Source organism: Alosa sapidissima, chromosome 10 (assembly GCF_018492685.1).
Source record: "Alosa sapidissima isolate fAloSap1 chromosome 10, fAloSap1.pri, whole genome shotgun sequence".
NCBI classification, from domain to species: domain Eukaryota; kingdom Metazoa; phylum Chordata; class Actinopteri; order Clupeiformes; family Clupeidae; genus Alosa; species Alosa sapidissima.
Window position 1 is genome coordinate 8,143,161 of NC_055966.1, and position 13,125 is coordinate 8,156,285.

Here is a 13,125-nt window from a genome sequence, read left to right on the forward strand (position 1 = left end):
GCGCAGTCCGTCTGTCCCTCTGTCTCTGTCTTTCTCTGTCTCTCTCTCTTTCTCTCTCTCTCACACACACACACACACATCTCACTCTTATGTACCCTAGGCCTAATTGTCTGCACGTTGTTATATTTTATATTAGGCCCTATCTATATCCGACCGCATTATTGACGATCAAGGTTTGATATCGTCAGACGAGCGCAGTTTGATCAGATTGTAAATGTCAAATGGCTGACGATGTAAGGCTGGCCCAGAGGCGTCGAGGAAGCCTTGAGAAATTACTGACGAGCACTAAAAAAAATAAACACCCCTTGGTCTACACGACATCGTTTAATGGCTGCACAGAAAGTATTTGAATGCAAAAAGGATAAAAACATCAAAACCCAATAGCAGCCAATGTTACTCAAACAATCCTTTACCAGTTTTCAGTTAATCGTGGTGAAAACGTTTATCCTCCACTTGGTCTACACGACATCGTTTAATGGCTGCACAGAAAGTATTTGAATGCAAAAAGGATAAAAACAGCAAAACCCAATAGCAGCCAATGTTACTCAAACAATCCTTTACCAGTTTTCAGTTAATCGTGGTGAAAACGTTTATCCTCCACAGGATTCCTTTCAGCTTTTGGGAATAAGCTGTTGGGATGGGAAAGCATACAACCCTGGGAGACGATGACCGTTGTAGCGGACGGAGAAAACCAATTCCTTACCTTCTGTCGCCACCATGTGGTTTCACAGCGATAGCACATAGCCTAACCCGCAGGGAGGCCATTTTGAGAGGTAAGCCCATGTCTGACATTTTTGTCAATCTTCAAAATAAAAAGAAAAGAAATGCTAAAAACATCAATACAATTGCAAAAACAGAGAAATTAGAAAATAAAGACAGACAAATAAAGGCAACCTGTAATATAGGTAGGCCTACAGCTGTGTATTACTGCTGATAAATAGACTATTGATCAAAACACACACAAGCGATAAATGAGTACCACAGTTTATCTACCTTGATCCTGAGACAAGTACACCCTGCAGTTGTGATTAATATTTACATTAAAACAAATTTCACTGATTCATTTAACACATAAATGGAAACCTAATATCTAAAACATATTTTAAATGTTTGTCATATTACAAAAGGGGAAAAGGGTATTGAATGGAGTATTTGTATTGACAAAAATCCATCTATAGAGAGAGGAGCAGTAGTTCAGAATTTAAATTTCAGAGTAATAACAGATGAACGACATCAGCCACTAAGGGGCGCCAAAAACTAAAAAACTTACCCAAATACTAAAACATCTCATCAACCCATTATGCAATTTTGAAAGTTTCACATTTCCTATCTCTCCAACAACAAAACTTCACAACAAATGTTACCATGGTAAATATGTCTGTGTCTTGGGAGTTGTGTTCAACATACATTTAGCATACTGAACAAAACTTTTGCTTTAGAATAGAATAGAATAGAATAGAATAGAAAGGTATCCACTGCTGTGGAAATTCATCTTTGACCCCACAAACATATAGCACACACAAACAAGTCTACACAGAAGGTACAACATATAGCACATACAAACAAGACTTCACAGCAAGTCCAACATACAAGAGCTTCATAAGTTGACAGACATGTAGAATGACGTGGAAGGTCAAGGGACAAAGGGTGACCTTCATGATCAAAATAAACATGGTTCTAGACATCTGCTTTAACGTTTACAACATTTGTCTTTACTCAAGATCTCTCTCTCTCCTTCTCTCTCAGTGTGTAAGTGTGTGTGTGTCTGATATTTTGGTGTCCAAGCGTCCAAGACAATGTAAGAATTTTGAAATGCTAATCACTTTAACATTTGATTCACTAACTTCCAAAGCTATCATTTAGCGAACTCTGTTGCATTTCTTGATTACCACACATAAGCACTGATTGTGGGGGTACAGCTGATGGAGGTGGGAGGGTTTGTTGGCTCTGTTGCCATAGATACCTTGTGTTGCTAGGCAGCGGACCGAATGCTATGGAAGCCAAGTGCGGCAGAGCAGCAGGTCACTGCAGTGAGGGGAATTTGCACCCACACACACCTTTCATCTAGACTAATACACTCCACAGAACAAGATAAATGGAGAAAGGGGGGGGGGGGGGGGGTGCAGGCAGACACGAGTGTTAGAATCAATGTGAGGAAGTGTGCACTGCTATAGGCAGGATTGTGAGTAAAAGGCTTACAGCTTTCAATGTGAGAAGTTACACAAATTAACACTTAAGAAATGTGCTGTGGATGTAATTAATCCATTTTCATAGGTCTAGGAGAATAGGGGAATACTGAGAACATCCGAGTGGTGGAAATATCAGCTATGTGACATTAGGTGGAATCTGTAATATAAAGCTAAATTATTTGAATTCAGGGATGTTGATGCACGTTAGATTGTGTTAGAATTGTAAGTCACTGCCAAAGATGTTTTGTTCTGGGTAAGCATTTTCTTAAAACACACGTTAATCACAGCATAATATGGAAACATTTGGACTCATGGAAAAAACAACTCTGAACACAACAGATTTAGTTGAAAATAAATGTACATACTTTCTCGAATCAGGAGATCTGGATGCCTGGGAGAGGTCAAAAAAGCGAGCAAGGTGTATTCAAGACTGATCTGGTTTAAGGTGCAACACACACACACACACACATTCATTTGGACCTTAACATAGGGGAAAAATGTACAGATCCAAACATTGACACACACACACAATTTTATTTCTAATGACAAGAGGGCCGTTTCCACTAACAAATTTACCTGGTTAATTTACCCGTTTGGGTGCAGAACCCGCCCCAAAGAGCTTTTTTCTAGGCTTTTTCAGGGCCAAATGAGTACCTAGAGGTATGTACTTTTTTGGTCGCAAAACGTCCTCGGTGCTGATTGGATATGACTAAAGGCGGAATGTGACGTGAGCAGAACTCGAACCTCACCCTGAACAATGGCACATTTTTAGAGAAGAAGTGCAACAAGGGCAAGGACAGGAAAGTACGATCGCAACTGTCGCTAAATGATTGTGTGACAATAAAAAATAATGTGGAATGATCACGTCACCTCCAGAGTCTTATAAATCCCGCCAGGGTCCCTTTTTGTAATGGAGACACCACGACTGAGAGGGCCAAGTGAGAGGCTGGCTGTTCAATTAACTGAATTAAACGATTAACGTGATTATGACTTTTTATGAAACCAACTTAATCGAAATATAAGGATTATTTTGCTACATTCAGTTTCATAACAATGCTTTTCTTTTATCTTGAGTTGTCTTGTGCATTGTCTTTTTACATGTTGGATTATATTTAAAATTCTGTTTAAACATGTAAAACATTTAAGTTTTGAAAATGGATGATAGTTCCAAAATCAAATTCCAAACATGATGAGTAATCATGTTTTATAATCGTGATAATGATTTTTGCCATAATCGAGTAGCCCTAGAGGGCGTAGTCTGTAATTTTGCCACTTCCTAAATTTACCCCCAATGGAAACTAGGCTAGCAGCCTTTCTTTTCCTTGTAACTCCGTAAAATAGTGATGGGGCCATGAGTCACATGTGGACATTATTCAGCTTGTGTCACAAGTGCAACATGGTGTACGCCTGTATTCAACTGCTTCCTTATGCCTGAACAATAAAGGTAATAGTGGGGAACATATCTAAATAAATATGTTCCTAATGTTAAAAGGCAAAGGTGAATTGCATTAAGACGCATAATGGCTATTTATCTATTTGCCTGTATATTTTCATACTGTGTAGAATGCACATCCCTGACCGCTGACTGGCACTGTCCATTGCGACTCCGACAAATGTGTGAGAGGGCAACAGGGTGCCCATCTGTTTGCATTTATTCTCCTCCACCAAAACCTCAGTACATAAGCCTCTTACTACAGAATGAAACACAGTGTAATCTCTTCCTCCCTCCCTCTACCTCTCTTTCCCTCTCCCTATCTGTACGTCTAGTCTGCTCCCCACTAGCCTACTCCTAATTACCCCCAAAATCCCCTCCCTCTTTAATTAATTGTCATAATTAAATGAATTTGCATTAAACCTATATTGGTAAACAGCATGTACATACGTGGCCAAACAGTGGATTTAGTTACCCCCCTTTAAAAATCCCTAATTTATTTCACTAATTCAAGGAAAACATGGAAGGCTTGCTTTTAAGATAGCCGGGCTTTGAGTTGAGTCACCTCTAGACCTAGGCTACTGTCTATGTGGAGAGGTAAACGACAGGCTATATAGCCTGACTCAAAACGATTAATAAATGGGTCAATTATTATTTGTAGCAAGACAAGATAGTATTTTTCACGCACTTGCTACTAGCACAGGCCAGACAGATTAATTGATGTGGTCTGTGGGTTGTAGGCCTACACCAGTCCTACTGTACCTTTAAAAATCTTTCTTGCAAACGGGTAGTCTCTTGCTGTGACAAAATGACGTGCATGTTTCTCTACGGAAAATATGGCGTAAGTTAAATTTACAGAAAGGCCAGTTTCACACGAAGGGAGTATATGCCTCGCATACTGAAACACGTCAATAAAGAATATTCCGAGATATATGTCTACACGCTTTGTGTTTGCAGTATAGCCTTCATGTTACATCTTTATCGGTCCATTCCGTTGAATCGTCATCCGGTTTTTCATTTTTTCTCACCGTAGAACTACCCTCAACACTGTAAACATGATATTCTTCCACGTGGTAGAATAGTGCTCTCCTTTTCTGATTCCTGTTCTGTAATATCTGCAAATATGGGGACTATCTGGGTTTTGCCTAGCTCGTCATTTAGAGTCATATAAAGGCTAATGCAATGTTTACTAGCCTATGCTGTACATACCGGTGTACTCCTTAGTAGGCCTAAAATCGTGTAGACCCTATGGTTTGTCTTTAGCCTATTTGACAGGCAATTTGAGGAGATTACAAATGAGCTTTATAGACTAATGCAATGGGATTAATGCATTGTAGTTAGTTCAGAACAAAAAGAAAGCCAAGGACAATATAAAGGTTATTTGTTTGTCTGTATGCCTAGCCTGTCATGACATTATTGTAGATAGACCTTCAATAGCATTTTCAGTTGTTATAACGTCATAAAATGAATTACCCTTGATTGCAATTGGCATAATCGTCTGAGTATGGGAATTGCCTCAATCAGAGTATTATTTAATATGAATGTTATTCTCGTTGATATGTTTCAGTAAAGATTAAAGTCATAATTTCCGGTTGTAGGTTATAAAGCATGGTAGGTAGGCTAGTTACTGATTTGACAGGAAAATAGCCCGTTGACAGCGCCTAAACTCTGTCATGCATTGCCTACACTTGTATACAATGTAGAAAGGCGGAAGGATACATTGACTTCGCTCTCTGTGTTCAAGTATGATCTCGCTGTAAGTCCTTCCTATTTCACCTTAACCCTCGCCTACCAACTTTGCTTTCACAAGTAATGATCTCCTCGCATTGCTCTTGATTGGTTAGCCATGATGAATGCCCTGCTACTATTGGCTAGTCAAGTGTCAATCATAAAACGATGCCAATCATGGTAGATTGAACATCGCTTACATTGTATCATTTGACTGAACAAGCTACCTAAATAATTACCTAGTACATCAAGAGGAAAGGATTTTTGCTACTGATGCAGATACAATTTGAATGCCAGATCGCCTGTTTTTATTTTCACTCCCCTCGGCACACATTTAACTAGACCTCTAGAAATAGCGTCTTAACCCTACAGATGTGGAAACAGTACTCCGGGGTAAGTCACTCTTTACCAGCTAGCTCGGCAGCTTGGTGAGATAGCTAGCTTGCCTGGCTAGCCCATAATTGCACTTTGACATTTACATTTTGCTCTGAACTCAAACCAGCAATGATACTGGTTACAATTTTAAGCGAGACAACAATGTTAAAACAAACTTGTTCGTAATGTCACTCATTGCACGTTCTGTTAGATGTGGACAGAGAATGAGCTCATGAAATGGAAGACAAGTAAAGCTAGCTAACCTATCGCTCCCAGGCAGCCATCAATTCGATATGGTGGTCCAGGTCTCGTGTTATATTGCGAGTGTCAACGGTATGTTAACTTAGTTGGCTTGATTGCGTTAAAATGTAGTAGTATGTGCAAGAGTAAGCCAGTAATTAGGCTATACATTTACAAAAGTGCAAGTGTTGCAGGAAGAATTTACGCATTGTTGTTGTCATTGCATTCGTGTGCGCAACAGTCGTGACAGGCAGCTGTCGAAAAGATTAACGTCTAAAGAAGTGTCATCGAGATTGCATCTCGATACAGCAGGCTACATTTAATGGATGTATTACATTTTTCAGAGGTTATGTTAATTTTAACTATATGACAGTACTTTCTCTAGATCGCAAATAGCTGCAGTCTAGGGTAGCCTAGACATCAGCCTTTATTAATTTAGGAAAATAATTTGGGTTATGATCACCCGGTTGTAATTCTAGCATTCAGAGCGATTGACAGGTTGTTTGACGGAAGCCTAGGCTACTTTGTAGATCATCTCCTAAACCTATACGTGCTCAAAACATTTGACACGTCAAGTTCGGTTGAACTAACTAACGGCACCTGGAAGAAACCCACGTAAAAAGTTACTCTTGTAACACTGACACAAAATCTGTGATATTATGCAAGTTTACGTGTGTAAGGCTTGGAATTCTTTGCCAGCATTATTTCCATAGTATAGCTCATTGCCCCTCATAGACTATCAGCATGTTTCCTACCAACACGTTTGGAATTAACTTCAGTCTCTGGTGTTTTGCTATTAAAAAAATAAAAAAGTAGGCTAAAGGAGATATACTTCTTTGTCCACGTGAGCTGTCCTATTGCCAATTGCCTACGTATTTCAAGGTCTCACTAGTGAAAATTCTTTGAAGCATATTGTGTCTCTCATGAGTGACAGTAACACGCTGTCTAATTTTCTCTGCTGTGAGTGGAAAGCCAACCTCATTATCAGGCGGGTGCTGTGGTCATGCCAGCAGGTAGTGCATGTCGTGATTCCCAGCAGAGACTTAGCCTACATGGCGTAAACTGAATCCTCTGACTCTCAAGCCAGTCAGCCTCACACACATGGCCAGGCTCAGAGAAGACAGAATGTCCGTAACTGTAGCTCTTTTACTTTGGCCCCAAGCTCCCTGTTCAAGTATTTCTTATTTTTCTTTACATGTGTGGTTTCAGTTATGTTGCGATATACTCTTGTTCTTTTTTTGTATAATGTTAAAATTATGTTGAATATTAATCAAGATGATGGGTGAAACCACGCTCTTACTGTGCAGATTTACCTATTCTTCAGATTTACCTATCCGTACGGGTATTTGTGGGCGTTTAAGGGCGTTTTTGGGAGGTAACCGGGTACGCCATGCTTTCGGAGGTGCAAACAAACGCTGCATTGCCATTGAGATGAGATAACATAGTAAGGAACCAAAAATCTGATTGTTTGCACCTCCAAATGGGTGGTGACGTACGTATGTGACGCGAGTTTGTGTGAAAGAATCCTGGCTTGGCTGTTCTTTTGGGAAACATCTGTTTTGCTGTTTATTGCCCATCCTTTGCCACATGTGTGACGCAAGCATATGTTGTGAGTAAAATACAGGTGTTTTTCACTTTACTTTTATAACTTCTGCTGTTCAAAACTTTATAAAGGAGATTAGTTTACATTTTGCTTGAGTTGTGGCTGTTGATGTAGACCCTGCCTCCTGTCCATCACACATGTTCACATACACGTCAGTCTGAAATACAACATATTGGCTAGTTGGTGGGTTTTGGACAAATTTGTTCCTGGTTTGGCTTGGAATCCGATTTGTTTGCTCAATATCCTTGGCAGATGGGTTCGGAAGGATGGCATGTTGTAGGCTGTCTGATTGTAGTTTCCTTTGTTAACCGTCTTCACTTTTTAATTGGGTGCATCCTTGTTGGAAGGTAGGTAGGTGTTGTCGGCGGTTTGCAAGCCAGAAAATGAAAATAGGCCTAGGTTGTGTGGTTATGTGGATATGGATGTAAGCAAGCAGAGAGTGACAATTTGTTCTCAGCCAGGCTCTGGCTATTTCAGTCTGGTAGCTCTGTATTTTCTATTGCTCAAGATAGAGCTAAGAGATTAGATCACCCATTTCCCAGTTGGATTTTTTTTCAGGGATGTTAATGTTTCAATCGCAGGCCTTAACACCAACTCCCGCAAAATAACCTAAAAATCACAGTTATTGTGATAGTAAATATAATTGGAAAGAAAAAAAAAATACCTGAACAAGGTGCTAATCCACCTTGGCAGTACCACCACCAGTGTGTTAGATGGAGAGCGTGGAACTGGCAGATCGCAGGCAAGCTGCTATGCCATTCAAAATGGCCTCCATCTCCCCTTGTCCACGCTGGTGGGGGATTACGGGTGAGTGAGGCAGGCAAGCAGGTACTCCCCAGCAAGGGCAGAAGCCTCCCAGGACTAATCTGTCTTGCAGCAAGCCCTTAATTGAACGGTCATCAGCTGATCCAGGGGTTAAACATCAATTAAGACAATGAGCGGAGCAGCACACGGCTTGGAAGGAGAGGGGAGCCATGGGCCAGTGGAGGTGAACAGCACCCCCCCACCCCCTCTGTGCAGTCATACTCAATCATGTCAGGCAAGAAGGAGAGGAAATGTTTTTCCCACATGGACAGACAGACAAAAATCAGTGCTTTTCTTGTTCAGTGTTTGTCTTGAAGACCTACATGGTTTGGGCAATTTGCACATCATCATCAGATAACTGAAGATGAATGTAGAGGACTGGGCTTTATGCATTGTTGTCTTTAGTGCTGCTTTTTGTTCAGTCAAGGTGATAATAGATTTTTGCTCACATAGATTTCAGCTTGTTCCTCCGAGAGAGCATGGTTTGCATTTTACTTGGGGTGCCAGTTAAAGCACATTTAGTGGCAGTTATTGGGAAATATTTTCTGTGGTGTCTTCTGATAAGGCTCTGTTCACAGGCTGCCAGATGGACTGCAGGTTTATGAATATGTAGACAAAACTCAGGATGGCCTACCTTTCAACGTTGCTGGTCTAGAAATGTTGTGTCCACCTGCTGTGCCTTCACCTTACTCCCTAGCAGTAACAAACTAATTGGTCTTAAGTGCTCATGAACAGGTAGACCCAGCTGTCACAATGGCATAGCAACAATGTTGTCGGCCCCTCCTGCGTTCTACAGGCTTTTCAGAGGAGAGTGTAAGTGATGAGAAGTCAGCGTTGCAGAGTTTGGCATATTTTTACTCCACTTGAGTGGATGTTTGTGTGAAACTGTTTATTTTCATTCTAGTGGTAAAACTTTAATGATCGTCACCCCAAGCCCAGTTGATAAATCTTTGATAATAAATGTTCCCAATAACGGTTAAAAAAAAAAAAAAAAAAAATCAGGTGATGTAGGCTACTGTGGAAACATAAATCCGTTACCTCTGGCAACAGTCGGAGCGAAGTAGCAGGCACTGGTCTATCTGCAATCCATAATTGATTTACTGACATTTTTCCTAGGCCAGAGATGAATAAAATCTCTGGACTACACAGGGCTGGTGGCCACCGCCGGTGTCAACTTACTGAAGTGGTGGCAGCTGTTGCCCCCATAAAAGAAAGCTCTGCCTTCTCTCGATCACTTAAAGCTGTTCATGCTGAATCTGTTGGAGACCGCTGCTCACTCAGTGACATATTCACACAAATTATCATCATTTCATGACAAATGGGGGTTTAGTGAACTGTGGTTAAACCTGCACTGTGATAAAAGGTTATTAGAAATGGGGATTAATAGGTCACACAAGATTATGTATTGGTCTCACTGAAAGTCTTAATCTCCCCTGACTGTCTAACTATACTAATTTAATGGCTTGCCAGCACACACTAGAACTGTGCAGAGCTATTTTGTATGTAAATATCAAAATTATAGTATAGAGTCTTTATTGTCCTATAAGGATATTAACTACTTATGGCTTAGTCAACAACTTCTCACAGGACAGAACCAAAGCGTGTTTGCATATTGTGCAGTTTTTCCTGTATCCAAATGCTTCCACTTCCATAGATGCCAATGTCCTTGAGTGATTTAGGTGATTTCTTTAATTATAATTTAATGCAAAAAATGCTGAGTTAAGAGTCTTCTTTTTATCTCGCCACATCTAACATGCTTATTGACCTTGGAATCAAGAACCAATAAAGTGAACTTTAAAGTTAATGACACTGTTATTTCAGCCACTCTGATCCCACCCACTGCCACGACCACGAGGACTTGGTGATACTCTCTCACACCGTCTTGGAAAGTTGCCTTCGAGAACAGTTGGCCTAATTGCTAACTAAGCAATTACTAAGTCTTCAGGAAGAGCTGTGTAGGTCACAATATTATAGTACTTTCTCAAATATACAAAAGCAGTGATATACCTGAAAGGAGGCCAGTCTTTAAGAAAAAAAAGAAAAAGAAAACACTGACTGTATCCTCTGTAGTCTCTTTCTAGCATAATCTGTGCAATTCATGACCTAATTCGAGTTAGACGTGGGAGAAAGAAGCACAATTAAAAATGCACATCCGTGTTTTCCAGTGTGGGATTATGAGAAGCTAGATGAAGGACCATACTACAACTCTTCAGCTGAGTATATTACACCATAGGTCTGCACCGCCCATGAGTACTTTGTTCCTCTGGAACATGTATTACGTTGTGAAGCTGCAGGCTTTATCCAGATTAAGTTTTTTTTCTCTCTCCACCCATCATATATATATATATATATATATATATATATATATATATATATATATGTGTGTGTTCCAGCAGTAAAATGGTCTCCATCTATAAAGCCCACCCAACAACCATGTGCATGGGCCAGTGCTATGGTCACATGGCCTTGAATAGAAAATATGCTTTATGTAGGTCAGATGCAACTGAAATGCATACATATATGTAAGATTAATATGGTCAACATTTTGTTAAGGACTGTATTACATCATAGGCTGACAAAGTTGTTTTGGGGGTGTTTACATTTCACGGTACTGAGTTATGGTGTAGTGTTTGTTATGCCCATAATTTGTAATCCTCAATGTTGAATCATCATTCCATAGCCTACAATATTTGAGTGGTTTCAGATGAGGTTTAAGATGGAATGGATTTTTTCCAGTAGAAAAACATTTCCACCAACATAAGCATTTCTCAAGTTCCTTTCCTTGACACAATATAGCCTAAGTAACTTCTCACGATGCATGAAATGGCATCACCTCTAGTCTATTTAGAGGAGAGAAATGTCTGGTAGTAATATAATATGGCTCTGTTCTAAGGCTGACAAGGGTTCAACCAAAGTCCTTTTAGGCAAGTCCCTCCACTCAGCGGCCATATAGCAACGCTTTTTGGGTACTCATCGGGCATCCTATTCGGCAGAAATGCGCGTGCGCAAGGCTTCATGACACCAACCGTGCTTCAGCGGTGAGTTCACAACACATGATTGGCACGATGATTGCACAACACAGCACATAATTGCCTCAATGTAGTCACATCACACCACATTAGTGGCTCAATGTATACACATGTTGACGTTTTGGCGAGGAAGGGGTGTGATATGTGTAGACAACGGGTTACAAACTAACCCCATGCATTTCTATGGAGGATTTTTTGAGTGCTGTGTCTCAGAGAAAAGTCTCTGGTTCAACGCTCTGGATGAAACGTGTTTAGAATGTGTACATGTATCTGTCTGCATCATACTCTCACGCACACAGCAATAATTGTTTTTTCTGCAAGAGAATGGTTGTTTGCATACCACGTTTTGTGTCGCGAGACATCAATGAAGTCAAATTGCTATGGAGAACAATGTGATGCCTTTATTATTACGCTGACTGCATAGCAAGACAAAGATGTTCGGTGACTTTCGTGGGTCCTTCTTAAGGAAGAAAGGTAGGTTCGAAGGGGGGTAATTGTCAAACAAAATTTTGTGATTGCATGGTCAATGAATCACTACCAATCAATACCATAATTGTCATTGGATTTCAATCTGTGTGTAATGACATTATTTGGCACGCTCCTTGTGTTCTCATGCACTTTCAACATTTCAAAGAGAAGCGAGGGATGGCCTGCTGGGAATATTTTCCATCCCATAATGAGTTCCTGTTTGACAAGCGTTGCGTTTTTGTGGTCATCCACACTCATACTGAATGGACACGAATGAGCCACTGGCTCTTCATTGTGTCATCGAGTAGGGCTGGTCACAACCAGGAAATTCTAGTTGATGATGAATTGTCATCCAAATAATTATCGTTAATGATTTTCGGTTCATTTCACTCTACTTTTAGGTCATAAGCCCTATCATAGTGTAATAATACACTAGACCTTACGAAGAAGAGTTTGTTATGGAACATTTAAATGAAAGTACATTTCTGTTTGCTTTTTAGACTTTGTAAACAGAAATTAAAAAGGGTAGATATGATGTATAACAATTTAACTATGCATAGCCAATTACTGGAAAATGCAATACTACTGATTATAATGGACTATGATTAATGGCCTAGAGCGAGATTTATTGATCGTTTTGGAAGGATACACAGAGGGCCATGAAGGGTTCACCTGAAAGTGGAGAAGTGTGCTTCTTAAAAAAAAAAAAGCAGTTTGCTCTCATAGAAAGTGCGTACGAGATGTGTGGATATGGGTGGGGGGCGGTTTAGGGCGGTGCAATGAGCAAAAGTGGCTCCAGATATGGTTGGTATTAGATCAGATGGCACCCTGGCATGGGCGCTGCTGCAGGAGCGGATGGGCAGCATGGCACTGGGGCTGCTGGCACTGGGGAGAGCTGGCAGAGGGCAGGGCCAGAGGAGGCAGGCCGGGCGAGGGGGACGGGAGGAGCGGACGGGGTTACAGTGGCGTGAGAGCAGGGGCTGGCCAGCACTCCGGCACAGCTGAAACAGCAAAGCGCCGGGGTCTGGAGATGAAACTCTACACCACACTACCTCTCATGCTCTCTCTCTCATTCTCTCTCTTTCTCTCTCTCATGCTCTCACATTCACTCTCTTATTTGGTTTGCTGTCTTATCCCTGTCTTGCTTCCATCTGGGGTCCTGCTAATTCCTGCATGTCTACAGTCATCCCACCTGCCCTTTTTTCTTTTCTCATTCACACCATGATGGCTGTCTTTTTCTGTCCTGTCTCTTTCACA

The 13,125-nt window shown here is 40.8% G+C and overlaps 1 protein-coding gene across 11 annotated transcripts in view; it reads left to right on the forward strand.

The window, feature by feature from the left end:
- Nucleotides 1–5,455: 5,455 nt before the first annotated feature.
- The window catches only part of mef2d (myocyte enhancer factor 2d), a 60,972-nt gene continuing 53,302 nt past the window's right edge, over nt 5,456–13,125 (forward strand). For 2 of the 11 annotated variants that reach the window (XM_042106011.1, XM_042106009.1), the window contains exon 1: nt 5,460–5,742. The gene's annotated coding sequence lies outside the window, so the exon portion shown is untranslated. Of the gene's footprint in view, nt 5,743–13,125 lie in introns of all 11 variants that reach the window. The other 9 variants (XM_042106013.1, XM_042106014.1, XM_042106015.1 and 6 more) reach the window with 9 other exon arrangements.